The sequence below is a fragment of the Mytilus californianus genome, unplaced genomic scaffold, assembly GCF_021869535.1.
Source record: "Mytilus californianus isolate M0D057914Y unplaced genomic scaffold, xbMytCali1.0.p SCAF_4, whole genome shotgun sequence".
NCBI lineage: Eukaryota > Metazoa > Mollusca > Bivalvia > Mytilida > Mytilidae > Mytilus > Mytilus californianus.
This window is the reverse complement of record NW_026262690.1, coordinates 23,002,919-23,022,307: the sequence shown is the minus strand read 5'-3', so window position 1 is coordinate 23,022,307 and position 19,389 is coordinate 23,002,919. Positions and strand designations below refer to the sequence as shown.

The 19,389-nt window shown below is 32.9% G+C and overlaps 1 long non-coding RNA gene across 1 annotated transcript in view; it reads left to right on the top strand.

Annotated features, from left to right (window-relative positions):
- LOC127737730 (uncharacterized) overlaps positions 1-16,511 on the top strand; it is a 29,170-nt gene extending 12,659 nt beyond the window's left edge. Inside the window, exon 3 of the long non-coding RNA XR_007999788.1 lies at positions 16,084-16,511. This is a non-coding gene — a long non-coding RNA (uncharacterized LOC127737730). The remainder of the gene's footprint in view (positions 1-16,083) is intronic.
- The last annotated feature ends 2,878 nt before the right edge of the window (positions 16,512-19,389 follow it).

The window sequence follows — 19,389 nt, the reverse complement described above, 5'->3', positions numbered from 1 at the left end:
TGATTCATTTTACATCATATTCATACTGATGAAGGATATCTGTTATCCGACATATTTATAGATAATTACGTTTAATGTTTCCTTTCTTTTAATTAGTGTTGTTTGGTACACTTTTTAGGCGTTTATATAATTTATTTATTGTGTACATGTATCGTTACTCGTAACGATCCAGCGCCCTCGTAAGAAAGATCGTTGACTTATATTTAGAAGTTAAATATATATCTATTCTTTTATTCGAAAACCAAATTAAGGTAACTTTCACTTTTCAGTGTGTCAAATCTATAATTAGATTTGTCTTAAAATCATTAAATCTACAATTTTCAATCCATGAAAAATCGACTTGCCATAATGATTGCACATCTCTAGATTTTAAACTAGCCATCAAGCGTTCTATAGACCAACGCTGATCACCGAAGAAACCTTAACACATCAGCGCGGACCATCGCACTTTAGCGTTCGTATCGCACCTCCGAGTCCTACACATATATTTTGCCAACACTCATCTTTGTATGAAGGCATGAAAATCTGTCACAAGTATCCAATCAACAGACCCATCAAACAAAGATTGTATTGCGGAAATGCATGAAACAATGTAATTTATTAAATGACATTGTCATAGTTTTAGAACACCGTTATATCATCATTAAAAGCTTAAAAAGGTAATATTGTCATATGTTTCGGTAACTGTTATGGTTATGTACTTTGCCAAAGTTGTGGACTACAGGGCTTCTTAACATGTCGCAACCAAGTAGTCATTCTAGAGGGCGAGACTTCAGGCTATGTCCCGGTGAAATCAAGAGTGCCTCAAGGGTCAGTTCATGTCCCTAGTCTATTCTTGTTTTACATCAATGAAATACCAGTTTGCTTAAAATCCACCATACGTCTATTTCCAGATGACACCATTGCATACAGTGTATTGAAATCTAGCGGTGATTGCAAAACCCTTGACAAATATCTTGATACACTAGGTTTTCAGGGACAAACTTAGAAAATGGCTTTTCATTCATCCTGACAAGTGTAATGTTCTGTCCATCAGCCGAATTAAATATCAATTCATATACAGCTACACTTAACATGGCCATATATTGAACATGTTTAATAGGGCTAAATACCTTGTCATGAATATTCAATCAGACCTAAATTGACATAGTCACATAAACTATATATGCAATAAAGCTAACAGCACACATTTATCCGAAGAAATCTTAACATCAGATGCACTGAGGTAAAGGAACAAGCATATGAATCATTAGTCAGACCATCACTAGAATATGCCTCTTCAGTCTGAGACCCTTATTTATAAATAAATCAGAAAAAGTACAAAGAAGGGCTGCTAGATTTGTCAATAACAGACACAGAAACATCTTAGTGTTAGTGACATAATAAATCATCTAAAATGGAGAGACATTGTACTCAGAAGAACAAAAACCTCCCCTATAAATACTGACATGTTGAACTTTTCAATATCTGTTCCGTCTTAGCAAGGAAGCTATTAAGCTATATAAATATTAGGGATGGCAACGAGTACTCGGGCAACGAGTACTCGGGCAACGAGTACTCGCTCGGAAGGCCGTGTATTCGAGTACAATTTTAGTACTCGAATACTAGTTTGCCTTTTAAAAATCTTCAGACATTTCCCCTTTCAGCTGAAGTTGTGGATCGGATCATATTTCTGAACATGAACACACTTAAAGTGTCCTGCAGTGAACCCTACGCAACTGATTAGAGACTTTTGTAACGGTGTTTGTACACGGATCAACACTTTCATGGATCAATAACTCACAAGCCGTAAACTAACCTTTAATTGTTAATCAAGAGTTCTTTGTACACGTGATTGGTATGAGATGTATATTTAATGTAATATATGTTAAAAACTTAATTATTCTTTAATTTATAATTAGATACCGTTTTGTACAAGTAATTTAAAGTTCAATATTTCGTTGACAAATTATGGGACAAGTCGTAATATCAAAATTACTAACTGCACAGGAACAGATGATACAGAATGTCGGACTTTATTAACATATTGAATGATTTTATTGGCATGTTTCTGATTTGTTACATGAACACACAAAACAAAATTGCTTTTATGATAGTATTATAAGAAACGGTGGTCAGTTATTCATTGTTCGATTGACACAAAACAGAAGGAGCGATACACATAATCAATGATCAAGTTATATGTTGTACACATGATACAACTTTCGTTAAGATGTCAAGCGATGTCATCATATTATAATTTGGTTTATGAAAGGTAATAACAGAAATACCACATACCAACAAATATCGATACTTCTCACAATACGTCAAAGATTTATCCGAGTCCTCGAGTACTCGCGAGTATCATGACCGAATACTCGAGTATTAAATTTCAGATCTTTTGACATCCCTAATAAATATACAAGAAAACGTTCTGTAAAATAGTAAAAAAAATGTAAACTATAAATGGCATGCATCCGAAGCGATTTTCTGGATTTGCCTTCATCGGGAACGGTCAAAGCCAAATATTTGAAAGCCAAGGATATATAAGAACCGAAACAGTTGAAGAGCTATATGACCAAAACTGACCTAAAAATAGCCAAATCCATCGAAGGTCAACTTTGCCTGAGGGAGTTGAAACCTTACTTTCTTTTTATTTCGAAATTTAAACGGACAATTTTAGAAACGTTTGTTATAAATCATGTCAGTATCGAGGTTGATTTGATGATATGCTCGGGAACTAATAGTCCACCAGCAGAGGTATCGACCCAGTGCTGTAAAAAATGAAAACAATACTTTATAAATTTCATGCTTCCGAAGTGTTTTTCTGGATTTACCTTCACCAGGAACGCCGTAAGCCGAATATTTGAAAGCCAAGGATATATAAGATCCGAAATAGTTTAGTAGCTATACTACCAAAAAAAAACCTTTAAAAATAGCCTAATCCATCTAAGATCAACTTTGCCTGATGAATTTGAAACATTAGTTTCTTATAATTTCAAAATTTATTAACAGACAGTTTTGGAAAGGTTTTTTATCAATCATCTCAGTATCGAAGTACTGACAACTGAGCTGATAATACACTCGGGGATTGATAGTCCACCAGCAGAGGAAGCTTGATTGAACTTCATCAGCAACGCTCAAAGCCGAATTTTTGCCAGCCAAGGATGTATAAGAACCTAATCATTTGAAAAGCTATATGACCAAAAAAGACCTAAAAAAGCCAAATCCATCTTAGGTCATATTTGCCTGAGGGGGTGAAACCTTAGTTTCCTATATTATCAAAAATAACGGACAATTGTAGAAAGGCTTTTTATAAATCATGCCAGTAACGAAATACTGAATACTGAGCTGATGATACCATCGTAGATTGATAATCCATCAGCAGAGGTATCGACCCAGTGCTGTAAAAAATGAAAACAACACGTTAGAAATTTTATGCGTTTGAAGCGGTTTTCTGGATTTACTTCTATTAGAAACGCTCAAAGCAGGATATTTGAAAGCCTAGGATGTATTTGAACTATATGAGCAAAAAGACATAGAAGAAAACCAAATCCATTTTGTCAATTTTGCCTGCGGGACTTGAAAATAGAGGCGAAAGATACCAGAGGGACATTCAAACTCATAAGTTTTCTTTCTTACAATTTCAAAATATATTAACGGACATTTCTAGAAAGGTTTGTTATAAATCATGCCATTACCAAAGTACTGACTACTGAGCTGATGATGCCTTCGCGGACTGAAAGTCAACCAGCAGACGTATCGACTCATTGCTGTAAAAAATGAAAACAGCATGCTTTTGAATTCTGGCGTCCGATTCAATTTTCTGGATCAAATCTTTATAAGGTCAAATTTGCCTGAGGGAGTTGAAACCATAGTTTTTTTTTATAATTTCAAAATTTATGAACAGACCATTGTAGAAAGGTTTGTTTTAAATCATGTCAGTACCGAATTACTGACTACTGAGCTGATGATACCCTGGGGGACTGATAGTCCACCAGCAGAGGTATCGACCAAGTGCTGTAAAACATGATATCAACATGTTATAAATTTAAAGCGTCCGAAGCGCTTTTCTGTGTTTACCTTCATCAACAACTCTCAAAGCCGAATATTTGAAAGCGAAGGAAACACAAAAACCGAAACAGTTGAGGCGCTATACGACCAAAAAGGACCTAAAAAATAGCCAAATCCATCTAAGGTCAAATTTGTCTGAGGGAGTTGAGACCTTAGTTTCTTATAAATTCAAAATTTATCAACGAACAATTTCAGAAAGGCTTGTTATAAATCATGCCAGTACCGAAGTACTGACTACTGAGCTGATGATACCTTCGGGAACTGATAGTCCACCAGCAGAGGTATTGACCAGTGCTATAAAAATGAAAACAACACATTATAAAATAATGCGTTCGAAGCGCTTTCTGGATTTACTTTCATCAGAAAAGCTTAAAGCCGAATATTTGAAAGCCAAAGATGTGTAGGAACCGAAACAGTTAAAGAGCTGTATGACTATAAAGGACTTGAAAAATAGCCAAATCCATCTAAGGTCAAATTTGCCTGGGGGAGTTGAATCCTTAGTTTCTTATAATTTCAAAATTATTAACGAACCATTTTAGAAAGGCTTGTTATAAATCATGCCAGTACCGAAGTACTGACTGCTGAGCTCATGATACCATCGCGGACTAAAAGTCCACCCGTATGGGTATCGACGCAGCGCTGTGAAAAATGAAAACAACACGTTTTCAATTGCATGCGTCCGAAGCACTTCCCTCCTAAATAGCAAGCGACGAGTACAGCAGGGTGTAGGAGTTTTGTGTCAAATTGGTTTAAAAATTTGTGACGCGAATAAATTCCTGAAGTACCGACTTCAATTTATTTTTCTACTGGATGTATACCTCTTTGGAACATGCTATTCAGTCGTATATGTATGCAGGTAAATCAGAGAAGTTTAGGGAATAATTCCAGAAGAATCGATTGCTTTTCAGCAAAGATTAACACTTTTGAAATTAAGTTTCTAAGCAAATTAAATGAACCTTATCCCGATGTCATTAGATATAAGAAGAGGTGGTATGAGTGCCAATGAGACAACTCTCCATCCAAGTCACAATTTGTAAAAAGTAAACCATTATAGGTCAAGCATTGAATGTGAATACATAGAGAAGACCGCAAATATGTCTACAAATACTTCTTTAAGGTTCATGCGGCCCGTTGGCTAAAAATGGCTGTATTTATACCACAAAATTTACTCTGAGTGCAGACAAACCTGTACATCTTGAAATATTTAAAGGCATAGCATGCCCTATATAATAAAAAAAATCAAGAGCATTTTATGTTTCAGAAAATTAAAAACTGAACTGGACTTTGCAAATTTTTTTTCATTACTGCAAAAGGTGCTAAAATAAACAAAAAGTTAGGAAAGATTTTTTAGAACTTCCCCTTGTGTAATAATCAATTCAAGGTAAACAGTATTGATTGGCATGAACAATAGATAGACAGTAGATAGCTGAATAATGATTAACAAGACAAGATCTACAAAAAAGTCAACATGACTGAAATCATCAGAAGGCTCCTTGCTCTTTAATGGCAATTTTTACCATTTTTGTGTTTTTTCTTCTTTATATCCAAACAAAATAAAAGATTAAAAGAAATAAAAGCCAAAATGATCAACAAATCAAGAAAAACAAATAAATCAGATAACCGAAATCGTCAGTTAACTCTTTATTGAAGTTATTGTCCTTTAATGACGATTTTTACATTTTTTTTGGCATTTGCCTATTATTTTGAAAACAATAATAGATAGATAGAAAATAATCAGAAAGAAGATAAGATCTCTACAAATAAGTTAAAATGGCTTAAATATTTTGTCAACTTGTTATTGGAGTTATTTCCCTTTAAAGATGTGTTTATCATTTTTGGAGTTTTTGTCTATTATCTTAAAAAGTGTAATAGATACAAATGTAGATAGAAACTTTAAAAAGCAAAAATGATCAGCAGGACAAGATCTATCATTTTGTCAACGTGACTGAAATTGTCAGTTGACTCTTTTAAGAGTCATTGCTCTTTCATGCTGATTTTAACAACAACACAAAATTGCTACTGCTGAAGATGCAGGTGAGCGACATAGGCCCTTCAGAGCCTCTATTTTATTTTTTTATCAATATGCAAAACAGATTAACGATTTTTATATTTCAGATTCACAAGATTCTTTTGCAATTATCTCGATAAATAATGAAAATAAAACATCGTTTATTTACATGAATATTTCTAATTACACATTTTAACAAACACTTTCTTTGAAATGTACGATTGTTGTTAAGAATAACTTTTAGGTGTCAGGCCACCAATTCACCCACTCTAATTAAGAACATACGTTAAAGAAGTCCTTCCCTGACAAACTTATAGCGCTTTTGATATCATTGTTTACTTAAACTAACAAACATGTATGCAGAAATGAAACTTTTGGTGAAAGAGAAATATATTTAGACCATTTTGAGCTAAAATTACTTGTACATGATTTTACGTTAAAAATTAAGGATGAATGCGCTCCATAGTATACTTATTAATGATTTCCAGAAAACCAGGAGTTACCTTTAGTAGTAGTTGTGTTTAACTTCAAGACTTTAAACATTGGTTGAAAATTGGCATATGGAAATGTGATTCCTGTACAATTCAGGATATACCTGCTTTCGAAAAAGTTAAACTTAAGTTAAATTAAAACATTTGAAAAGTTGTAAACATAGCAAAATTTGGTTGGTTATATAGAGGTTTTGAATTGGTGGTCCGTACCGTCACCAGCATTTTTTTACTATTGATTTTGGCGACTTTTTCATAAGAAGAGTTCCTTTTCTATTGTTCTGGCGTCATCGGTTTTGCCCCTGTGTAGAGTCGTTCAAAGTAATTATTTCAACTTACACCTATATTCAGTAAATTCATTTTGTGTAACTAGTTTTATCTTAGTATGAAAATGAATAATATATAAATGTGTATAACGTAAAAATGCTTATTTTGTTCATAATTCCCAAATTTAAAACTATACCGTAAATACGTTTACACCAAGCCATGCGTAGAACCGGTTACAAGAGTTCCAAATGGTGAAGTTGAAGTCATCCCTTCGTAAATTTTACGGACGCCATCACGAGTTGGTTGACCGTTATGGAATAACCGTTTCACAGATGATATCGGATATGTTCCTTATGTCGTAACTACAATACCCTCCCTTTTCACGAATGTGACTTACCGAATTAGACTATTTACCGGATTTGTAATAACATAAGCAACACGACGGGTGCCACATGTGGAGCAGGATCTGCTTACCCTTCCGGAGCACCTGAGATCACCCCAAGTTTTTGGTGGGGTTCGTGTTGCTTAGTCTTTGGTTTTCTATGTTGTGTCATCTGTACTATTATTTGTCTGTTTGTATTTTATGTTTGGCCATGACGTTGTCAGTTTGTTTTTGATCTATGAGTTTGACTGTCCATCTGGTATCTTTCGTCCCTCTTTTACAAACTTCCACATGTTAAAGGGGCATTAGCTGTCAAATTTATGTTCACCGATTCAACTCAAAATATCATATTTTATATATTACGATAATATTTCATAGAATGTCAATATTAAATTAAATAACACATAGCTGAGCGGGTGATAGAGCAGATTGGTACCCGTCGAACAAACATTGTCAACCTCGGCTCCTCCTCAGTTGACAATGTTTTCTCGGGATAACAATCTGCTCTATCACCCTCTCAGCTATGTGTTATTTATATAATGTTTGATACCAAACAAAAACATATTTTGATTTGTTTTTCATTTTCGTAGCTAATGCCCCTTTAAAGGCGGTCACTACAAAGTAGATAAACTCATAATAGATACTAGCATTAGAATTTGTTAGTAGAAGTACTGTTTCATAATAATGTTGATTTCGACAATGAGCTGTGTAACCGCGGAGAAGAAATGGAGAATACACTCGAGAGATTTTTAATCAACATGTGGTTTGTCAAAATGTATCCAACTATACAGAACCGGTTTAAATGAAAATGAAATGAAAGGTGAATAAGAGGATAAACATATGGCACAATAAATCTTATATAAAAGTGCATATCGACTGGAACTTTACATGAAAGTCCTTCGGACTTTTATTCTGACAGTTTGGAAGTTAATCGTCCCTAGTTTACACATTAGTGTCCTCTAGACAAAATGCGTTTAATCCTAAGATATAATTTTTAACAACATGATATATAGTTTTTTAGGGTTTGCTACTCTTTTGTAAAGACAATTAATATTTAGAAGTCATTATGATCACAATAAACATGATATATGGGATTAATTTAGATTTATTCATTTTGTAATAAGTAATTATCTCTTGACATCGAACGTGACTGCACAAACTGGAAATGGCTGATTATCTCCTTATTTCACAGAAAAAGAGACGTAGGATAACACATTTTCAGATTCTATGTAAAGTTATAATTTTTGACACTGGATGGGGACGAGTGTAGCTAATTATCTACCTTGTTTCATTAAAAAGTAACTAGCAACCATGATTTTTGTTCGGATCGAAGAGAAGCAGAGACGGATTTCTTTTTTAAAACTAAACGAATTCTATAATTCATTCACTTCATTAGCTGGCAATTTTAATTTCCGGCCCTTCATTTAGGTCGACCTTCCTTGCAGAACAACCTACATAGATTATTATCGTCCTGTATATGACATAAATATTTGGTCACAAGACGTTAAGCTGACAACAATCAATCAATTAAAATATACTTAGCAAGATATTAAACAATAACATTTGTAATGTGTTATAAACTGAGATCCAAACACAGAATGCTTAGTTTTAAAAATAAAAATAGAATAAACTTTATGTCAGATACTAAAGACACAATACCGCAAGTAAATCATTGTTATTTCTGTGAAAAGAAATCACTCAATCTAAGAAACAGAGGCAGGATAAACAATAAATAATAAGAATGTTTACAAAGATAGTAAAAGCTAGAAAAATTGTTTAAAGGTACATCGTTAAAATTTAAACCCACAAGAATCAATGAAGCGTACTCTGTAAACACTCAGGAAATATATCTGTATATGAAAAGAACAAGCTATTTAAAACCTTTCTGTAAACATACATTTAAGTGTAATAAGAACGCTAGAAATATGGTAAAATATTTCTGCCAAAAAATGAATAAAAATCCCACTAAAAAAGCAAGATATAAAAATGATATACAAATATATAACTACAGCTGCATATTATATATGGAAAATATTTTCAAAACTATGATTAGAAAATGGTACTTACCAAATAAAATGCTTAATCAACAATTTTCAATTAATCCAAAATGAAAAACAATCTACATATAAGCACGGTCAATGCCAATGGCCTGCAACAACTTGAAAAAATAAGTAAAATTGTAAGCTGGTCAAATCAACAAAAAAGTGATATTCTATTCATGCAGGAAACCCATTTTACAAATAAAATGAAGTTCACATTAGAAAAAGAATTTGGTGAAAATCTTTTTAGAAGCGACGGAACAAGCAATTCACGTGGGGTGGCAATATGGATAAAAGATAAAACCAAATTCAAATGCATAGATGAACATAAAGATTTAGAAGGAAGAGTTATTATGATTAATATTGAAAATGATAAAAATATTTACACATTAGTTAATATCTATGCTCCGAACAGATTGAGAGAAAGAAATAGTGTTTATTAATAAATACGGACTGGGGCAAGTCATTCTAGGAGGTGATTTTAATGACATTTGGTCACTGCTAGATACAAAAAATAAAACTAAATCTTCCAAAAAATTTGATAAACCAGTAACAAGTTTAAAAGGGCTTATAAAATCATGTAAACTAATTTATATTTGGAGAAGCAAAAATAAATACTAGACAATTTACTTGGTGTAGGAAAGATAGAACAGAAGCTACCAGAACTGATTATTTCTTTGTTTCTAAAGAGGTACAAAAAAACTGCAAAAGTTGTGATATTAGACCTATTGTCCAAAAAATAACTGACCACAATGCAGTGTCACTCAAATTAAATACAGAAAGAGGAAATAAAGGACGGGGGTATTGGAAGTTAAATGCTAGTATAATGAACAATGAAGAATATGTTTATGTTATTAAAAAGCTAATAAAAAAATATGAAAAAGAATTAACCAACTGTGATGATTTGGGGATTCTTTGGGATAATTTGAAAATAGAAGTAAGGGACGCAAGTTTAGACTATTGTAAAAGAAGAGCTAAATTAAAGAAAGATGAAATAAATGTTCTGCAAACAAAGTTGAATAACCTAAATAATGAAATAAATGATAGTACTGATATAAATAAAACACTACAAAAGGAAATAAAGAATGTTGAAAATAAGTTAGATAGTTTGTATAATGACAAGATTAAAGGGCAAAAAGTAAGGTCAAGGGTAAAATGGTTTGAAGAAGGTGAAAAAAATAGTTCATACTTTTTGGGTCTAGAAAAGAGTCCTCAAACAGAAATAGTTGTTACTGAATTATATGATGAAAATGGTTTGGCTACCAAAAATCAAAATAAAATTTTAGACTTGGAAGTAAAATACTATAAAAAAAACTCTATGAATCAACTAATCCCTGTGATAATGAGGTTAAGAAGTACATAACAGAAACAGATATATCAAAACAGCTAGATGAATCAGAAAGTAATCAATGTGAAGGGGAAATGACTGAGAAAGAATGTACAGAAGCAATTTTTAAAATGAAGTTAAATGATGCCCCTGGCCTGGATGGTCTGACAGTGGAATTTTATAGGCAATTTTTGGAATAATTTAAAAAATATTATGGTTAAAGTATTCAATAATAATTATGAGAAAAAAGAACTTACCAATTCACAAAAAAAAGGTGCAATTTCCTTGATATATAAAAAGATGACCCGCTTTCATTAAATAATTACCGTTCAATTACATTACTTAATATAGATACAAAACTACTGGCTTATGTGTTAGCACAAAGACTTGAAAAAGTTTTACCATCTATTATAAGTCTAGACCAAACTGGATATGTAAAAAAATAGATATATTGGCTTTAACATAAGACAAATTCAAGACATAAATGATTATTCAGAGAAATTTAATATAGAAGGAGCAGTACTATTTCTAGATTTTAGTAAGGCTTTTGATTCTTTAGAATGGATCTTTATGACAGAAACTCTCAAAAAGTTTGGATTTAAAAGTGGATTTATCAGATAGGTTGAAACTATGTATAACGATATTAAAGGGTGTATTGTGAATAATGGGTGGGTCTCAAGTCCATTTAAAATATATAGGGGAATACGACAAGGATGTCCGATTCTGCTTTACTGTTTGTTATAACAGTTGAATTAATGGCAATAAGATTGACAAAAAATAAAGAACTTACGGGAATAACAATAAAATTAGAAGGACGATCTTGCAATTTAAAAATCTGTCAATTAGCAGATGACACAACATTGTTTCTTCAGTCTCGTAAAGATATAAGCCTGGCTCTCAGTATAATAGAGACATTTGGAAGTCTATCAAGGCTGAAACTTAATAGGAATAAAATAGAAGGGATGTGATTAGGGAGATTAAAAAGCAGTAAAGATAAATATGAAAATATCAATTGGACAAATAAACCAGTCAAAAGTCTTGGTATTTATTTTGGGTATGATAATAAGGAATGTCAAACATTGAACATAGAAAAAATCTTGGATAAAATTACAAAACTTGTAGACAGATGGTAAAAAAGAAATTTAACATTGCTTGGACAAAATTTAATTGTAAAAGCTCTTCTGCTACCAAATTTAACTTATTTTGCTACTAACGGTACTATTACTAAAGATAAGTTGCAAATCATAAACAATATAATTTATAGATTCGTTTGGAATGGAAGAAAAGATAAAATAAAGAGGTCAATAATAACAAAATATATTGTTGAAGGGGGCTTAAAATGATTGATATGGAGTCTTATATAATTTCAATACATATAAAATGGATTAAAAAAATAATACAATCAGAAAATGCTAACTGGTCTGTGTTGCCTAAATTATACCTGAATAAGTTTGGCAAAAATTTGTTAATTTTCAAGATAAATATAAGAAACATAAAATTACTTGATAAAAAAATATGGAACAATACACCACTATTCTATCAAGAACTGATAAAATCATGGATAAATTTGAATGATGCTAAAAATAAGCAAATATTGAACTTTTTAGAGATCAGAAAGCAAATAATATGGGGCAATAGTTTGATAAAATTTCAAGGACAATGTCTGTTTTTTGACAAATGGATTGAAAGTGACATTTTATTCATAAACGACATAATTGATAACAGAGGGCAAATATCAGAAGAAGTAATCAATTTAAAACTAAAAAAACAAAAGTAATTGGATTGCTGAATTTTCAAAACTTAAAAAAGCCATACCAAATCACTGGGAGGAGAAGCTTAAAACTGAGAGATCATTCAAAACTATAGTTAATATTAACAGAGAAAAAATTAGACTAAGAGACAATGAGGATATACTGGGCATTAATAATAAAGATATTTATAAGATAGTGCAAAGTCGAATAAAAACAGAAATACCTATTGGATTTTTAAAATGGGAAAAGGTATTACATACAGGAAATATAAATAGTGAACTCAAAGACACTATAAAATTCACTTTTGAATATCTAAAAGATAATAAAATTAAGATGTTCAGGTGGAAATTAATGCACTTTATCTTGCCAAATAAAGAGCTGTTATTTCAATGGAAAATTTCTGAAAACAGCCTTTGTTCATATTGTAATGAACAAGATAACTACAATCTTTTTTTCATCACATGCTCATATAACACAAAATTCTGGAAATCAATGAGATACATATTTAACAAACTAGGTATTGACAAACATGTAATAAGCCTACACTCTCTAGTAATAGGATACAAGATTCATAATGATGCTTATTTTAGACTTAATCACTTGCTGAGTTTAATGTTTTTCTCAGTCTATAAATCACATTATAAATCCAATAATAAGGCAAAAAATAGACATATTGAAAATATTTAAATATGAAATCAATAGAACAGTTGAATTATATTGTACGGCCAATTTAGAAATAAACAGAATGTTAAAAAAGGTGTTACAGATCTTGAAATAAATAAAATTAACTTTTGGAAAAAACAGTTTCTTGAAAAGCAGAATGCATGTATTAATATGTTAATATTGTGTATTTGTTTTCAATGTTTCAAGTGTATCAGTAAGCATATATGCTACTATAATGTATGTATATGTGTTTATGTATGCAAATGCATGTATACATGTATGTGAAAGCATGTATCTGTAAATGTCTTTATATATGTGTACTGTACATGTATGTATGTAACTATATGTATGGATGTATGCATATGTATGTGTGTATGCATGCATATAGGTATGTAAGTTAAGTATGTATGTAAGTGAAGCATAAAATTAGATTGGCAAGAAAAAGGGGGGGGGTAAATGTATTGTAGAAAAAAGAAATCATTTTTAGATAATGTACATCATGTATCATGGGAGATATTCTAGGAGACTTCTCAAAATTTGCTGATAATGGAACACTCTGGCAAACAGCTAAACCAGACCAGATAATAGAACTAAAGGATAGAATGAAGGATGACATCACAAAAGCAGTGAAATGGACTCAAAAATGGAGAGTTAACATCAACCTGGACAAAACTGAAATATGCATCTTCTCAAAACAGACAATCGATGAAGAGGACAAACGCATTTTTGATTCAAGGTAAAGAACTCAAATACAGCTCGACACCAAAGCTCCTTGGAACCATTATGGACGAGAAAATTACCTTTAGCAAACACATAGATGCCATTGAAAAGTGAGCAAACCGGAATTTAACTATTCTGAGAGAAGTGAGACAGATTAGCAAAGTTAAGACAGAAAAGCTATTACAATTATACTACAGTCATGAAATACTGTAGCCCAGCATGGCAAATAGCAGAACCAAAAGACCTGCAAAAACTTGACAGAGTACAGAGAAAAGCACTAATCCTATGCATGGATATGCCTACAACATCTGGCATAGAAGCACTAGAAGTCGAAACAGGAGTTATGCCAATAGACTTTAGGCTAGAACAAATAGCCATAAAAGAGATAGCAAAGATTAAATCCAAATCTGCACAGGAACCCATCAAACAGCAACTTGTGAGGTATGAAGATCAGGACACCTATGACAAGTACGAAACACCAATGGGCAAAGCATTAAGCCAAGCAGCAGAAATGGACAAACAGACGAAGATTAACATCAATCTCATAGAACCTGACTGGGAGAAACTCAAATGACCCAATCAAAACCTTCCTATTGAAGTCGACTAGGCAACTCAAAATCAAGGACAAGTGAGCAACAAGAACTTTGCCAGGAAACCATTAACCAACTCATGGGAGATTACGCACAAGAACAAGCAATATCGTTCACAGATGGATCATGCTTAGGGAACCCAGGACCCTGTGGAGCAGGAGCAATTATCTATGCTGAACACATTAAACCTGCTGCAACACTACATAGACCTGTGGCACAAAGAGGATCCATCCTCCTGGCGGAACTCATAGCGATTCTCATGGTCCTTGAATACTGCATTACAGAAAATATGTACAACACAATACAAAAAATCTAAATTTTCTCTGACAGCCTAAGCGCCGTGGGATTACTAACACTGAACTGGGCCCCAAATAGCTACATCTCCGTAATAAGAGAAATAAAAGAACACTTTGAGCATCTTAGGCAAAAAGGCCTAAATGTAATCATATCATGGACACCAGGAAATGCCAATATAGCTGGCAATGACGAGGCTGACATCCTTGCAAAAACAGCAGCACAGGAAGCAAAAGAACTACCACCGGAAAATAACGTTATCACACTACAGGACGTCAAACAGGCAGCCTATAAAAGTACAGGAGAAAATGGGAAATATCTGAGAGAGGCAAGGACCTTAACAAAAAAATACCAACTACGAAACACTCAATTATGTAAGATTTTCCCACTAAAAGACATTTCAGTATATTCGCCCAACTAAGAACTGGCAATACAGAACTCAACTACTACAAGAACCGAGTAGGCCAAACCAACGCCATAGAATCATGCAACTGTGGAGCACCTGAAACACCTCACCATTTCCTTCTGGAGTGTCCCTGCTATGAGAACGAACGAGAAAATATGTTACAACAAATATCCAAAGAGGTCGGGATCAGAAATCTGAATTTAGCTACTATGCTAACACGACTAGACGGCGAGAACACCGAAGAGACAAAAGCCAAACTACAAACAGTGGCACATTACATTGACAGAACAGGCAAATTTGATACTGGTGTTCCTCAATCCCAATCTTAACCAGCGCATACTAATTTAAAGCACAGAAAAGAAAATACGAAACCTGCACATTGGGAAAATTCGTGCCAACAGGCCTTAAGATTGAGGATTGAGGATGTATCCTATCTTATCTGTACATGTTTATAGAAGTCAACAAAGCTTTTGTCGATGGTATTAACTTTCATTTGTTTAATGATTGTTTTCTTTTTTATGTGAAACTATAAGAACAAATATATAAGTATAATAAGTATAATTGTAATGTTTACAAATATAAAGGTCACGGGTAGTTAAATTGGGGTCAAATTTGTAAACAAAGTTTCATTACAAGAGCTTATAAGAAACAAACATTTTCAAATATAACTTACCATTCTTTATTATTATCTAACACTTCCAAAAACTTGTATAAATCCAAAGGTATAAAATAACAAAAAGTATCAGTAACCACGCTGTCTCTCATTCACGTAGATTTCATGACACAGCGTCTGTAACATCTTTACTTCGATAAGATTTTATATGATATTATGATTATTTATAAAGTAATTATAGAAAAATAGAAATGTATTAAAATGACTATGTATAAAATAAAATAAGTTTTACTATATATTCTCCCTGGTTATTCGGTAATAATTGTGTGTAACAGGGATACTTGATGGAATGCTGTACATTAAGTATTTTGTTAAAACAGCAAAGAGTGCAATAAAGAATTTATGAATGTAAGTAGAAACATGGTAATAGTTAATTCACATTTTTTTATTGACCTATTGTATCAACATATTTTTTTTTGCAGTCTACAAGAGGTAAACATGTATTCGCACCGTATGCTACTGGTTTCAAATGTGATGAAATTACACTTAATTGGGGAACCGAAAATGACCTGGAAAATGGCCATTGTTATGAAATATTGTATAAAGAACAAGGCAAGGGAAAATTTATTGCATACAAGTCAGAGGAATCATGTTACCTGAAGAAAATTTTTGTTGGAAATTTAAAACCAAACACAGCTTATGTATTCAAAGTTAGGATTGTAAACGAAGAAACCGGTGAGGAAGGCCCATATAGTAAATTGTCTGATGTTTTGAAGACTTCAGCATCAAGCATAGAAAAAATAATGGAATGTTCATCAATAATTAAGGAGGAACCTATCATGTTGTATCGATTGCCAATAGAAGAAAGTAAATACGCCAGAAATGATCGTTGGCACACTAGAAAATTTACTTATGGTAAGATCTTTATCAAATTAATCAATTCTTTACAGCTATTTTCCTAATGCCTGTGGTTTAAAGGTTTGATTTGTATAAATGTTTGCTAAAGCATTGTTATTAAGATTGACATCTGCAATCAATTGATAGGCGGGGCTTCAGCTTGTATACATTATGCTTTTAAATGTTATTGGATGTTTTACGTATAATTGCAGATTATAATGTATACAAGCTTGAGCTCCGCCTATCTATTGATAGCAGATGTCAATCTTAATTACAATGATTGAGCAAACATTTATACAAACAAAGCAAGCAAGTCAACCAAAGCTTTAAACTACAAGCATTAAGAAAATAGATCTAATATGATTAACAGGCAACGGTAATTTACTTATGTTCAAAACTTCTTAATTCATTTTGCATAAACAAATGAAGCGAAAACTACATGTAAAAATTACACCAGAAACTCATAAATGGAGATAGACCGGAGTTCGTCGATAGAGTAATTGTCCTCTCCTATGCATGCATCACCTGTCATAAAAAACGAAACAGGTTAACATGAGAGGGGGGAAGAACTGTTAAAAAATGTTTTTTTTTCTTCTTCAATTATTAACCTCTCAAAATCAGTCGTTAAAGATCAAGGAAAAAAATATGAATTAAATTTCATTACAAGGAAGTAGACTACCAAATAAGGACGGAATTGGATTGATTCCATAACCATTAAGAAGTGCTTTCATACGTTGAGTGAAATGTGTATAATGTAAACTTCTTACAATTTAATACTAAAGTTTACTTCTAAACATCTGATCAAATGGTAATATTTATGGTTTACTTAAAAAAATTCCATTCTTCATTGCTAGAAGCTCCAAGGACCCTGTACCGCCCACATGGTATTTTTGCATAAGATTGATACATTGCATTGCAATAAAAATAGTTTATGGCAACAGCAAAAGAAAAGGGCCAAATCATCAATCAGGGGTATTAACTCCTATAAGGAGTCTGTTGATGATTTTTATCATGATGATTTATTTGTAAATCTTCTTTATTGTTTTTTTTTTGTTATTTACTGTTTCCCTCTATCCACCATGTTTCCTAACAGTCAGGGCAAAAACTCCTCTGAGAATCAATGACTTAAGCCCTGTTCACAGATTCGTAGAAATGGCCATGTTGATTATTTTTACTGTATAAAGTTTGTCTCTGCATACCATAATTTCCGCAAAAAACAAGGACCACAAAAATGTGTAAAAATCGAAATGCCAGGGTAATAACACATCTAAAAGAGAGGCGAACGATACCAAATGGACATTCAAACTCATATGTCGGAAATAAACTGACAACTCGATGGCTAAAAAAGAAAAAGACAAACTGACATACAGAAAAGCAACATTACACAAAACACAACATAGAAAACTGATAACTGCGCAACACGAACACCACAAAAAAACTGGGGGTGATCACAGGTAATCCGGAAGGGATCCTGATACGCATGTGTCACCCGTCGTGTTAATCATGTGAGTACAAACCCAGTGATAAGTCTAGTTCTGTAGGTCACATTCGTGGTAAAGGGGACGGGATGTAGTAACGACAAATGAAACATATCCGCAGTCATCTTTTATACAGATATTCCATAACGGTTATTCCAATTCGTGATGGCGTCCGAAAAATTTCCGATGGGATGATTTCAAATTCACCACTTGAAACTCTCGATTCAATAGCTTCCTTGTGAGCAGCAACGTTCTATCAAGGAAAGCATAAGAGGAAATATACAAGCCCTGGAATAACGTATTAACTGGGAGATATATACTCCGTATGCAGGCGCTGCTGGAATGTTGCTAGATAGAAACGGAAAGTTCACAACTGGGAAGCTGAATCATCTCTTTTGTCGTAAAGTTTTGTTTTCACCCGATCATCATTGTCAATTTCTTGATATAAGTCAAATTATGAGGCAGACTTAAGTGTATCTGTTGTATTCTTTATCTCAAGTTTTAGGGGATAGATGCGTTCAACATAATCACCAAAGTTTGAATTATTTAGAGAGAGAACATCATCTGTATAGCGGAAAGTGAAGTTAAAGGATACTGCTAATTTCTTTTCTTTCTTTCTAAGAAGTTCATGTATGAAGTAAGCCTCATTTGAATAAAGGAATAAGTCGGCAAGAAGAGGAGCACAGTTATTTCCCATGGGAATTACGATTGTTTGTTGAAAAACACGCCCTCCAAACGTAACAAATATATTGTCAACCAATCAATCAAGTATCTTGATAATGTCAGTTTCAGAGAATTTTTTGTTTGAATCAGAGTGAATGAATTTTACAAAGTTCGATGTATCTCTCGCTAAGAAAAGATACTTGTATCTACGTTGGTCATCTTTTTTTATGACACAAATCACGACCAACTCTTTTAATTTGTCTTTTGGTTTGGAATCGGGAATACTTGGGTCAAGTGTAGAAAGTCAAAATGTTTTAAAACTGTTGCAAGATGAAAGAGTCTTAGATGGTATGTACTCTAAAAGAACTTTGGAATGTTTTAGTATCCATATCTGATTCACGCCACCCCTGGAATATGTAGTTTCACAATAACTTTGAAGCCCGCTTTGAAACTGAAACTGATAAAATTGGTTTTAGAAAGTAGTACTTGGAAAACCTTGTAATTCTGTATAAATATTCCGTAACATGAAAATACAACTGAAAGTACATTATGATTCAGATCAACACATAATGTACCATCAGGATTCCATGCTTACTCGTCGCTACTGATTTGACGTGCTCCATCGTTGGGAGACTAAAAACGAATCTCTCAATCAGCGGCACAACCTGAAAATGTTTCAATATGTATCATTAATATTTCATTTGTTATATATGCTGTTCCAGAAGGTTTTTTTTTTGTTGTTGTGATTTG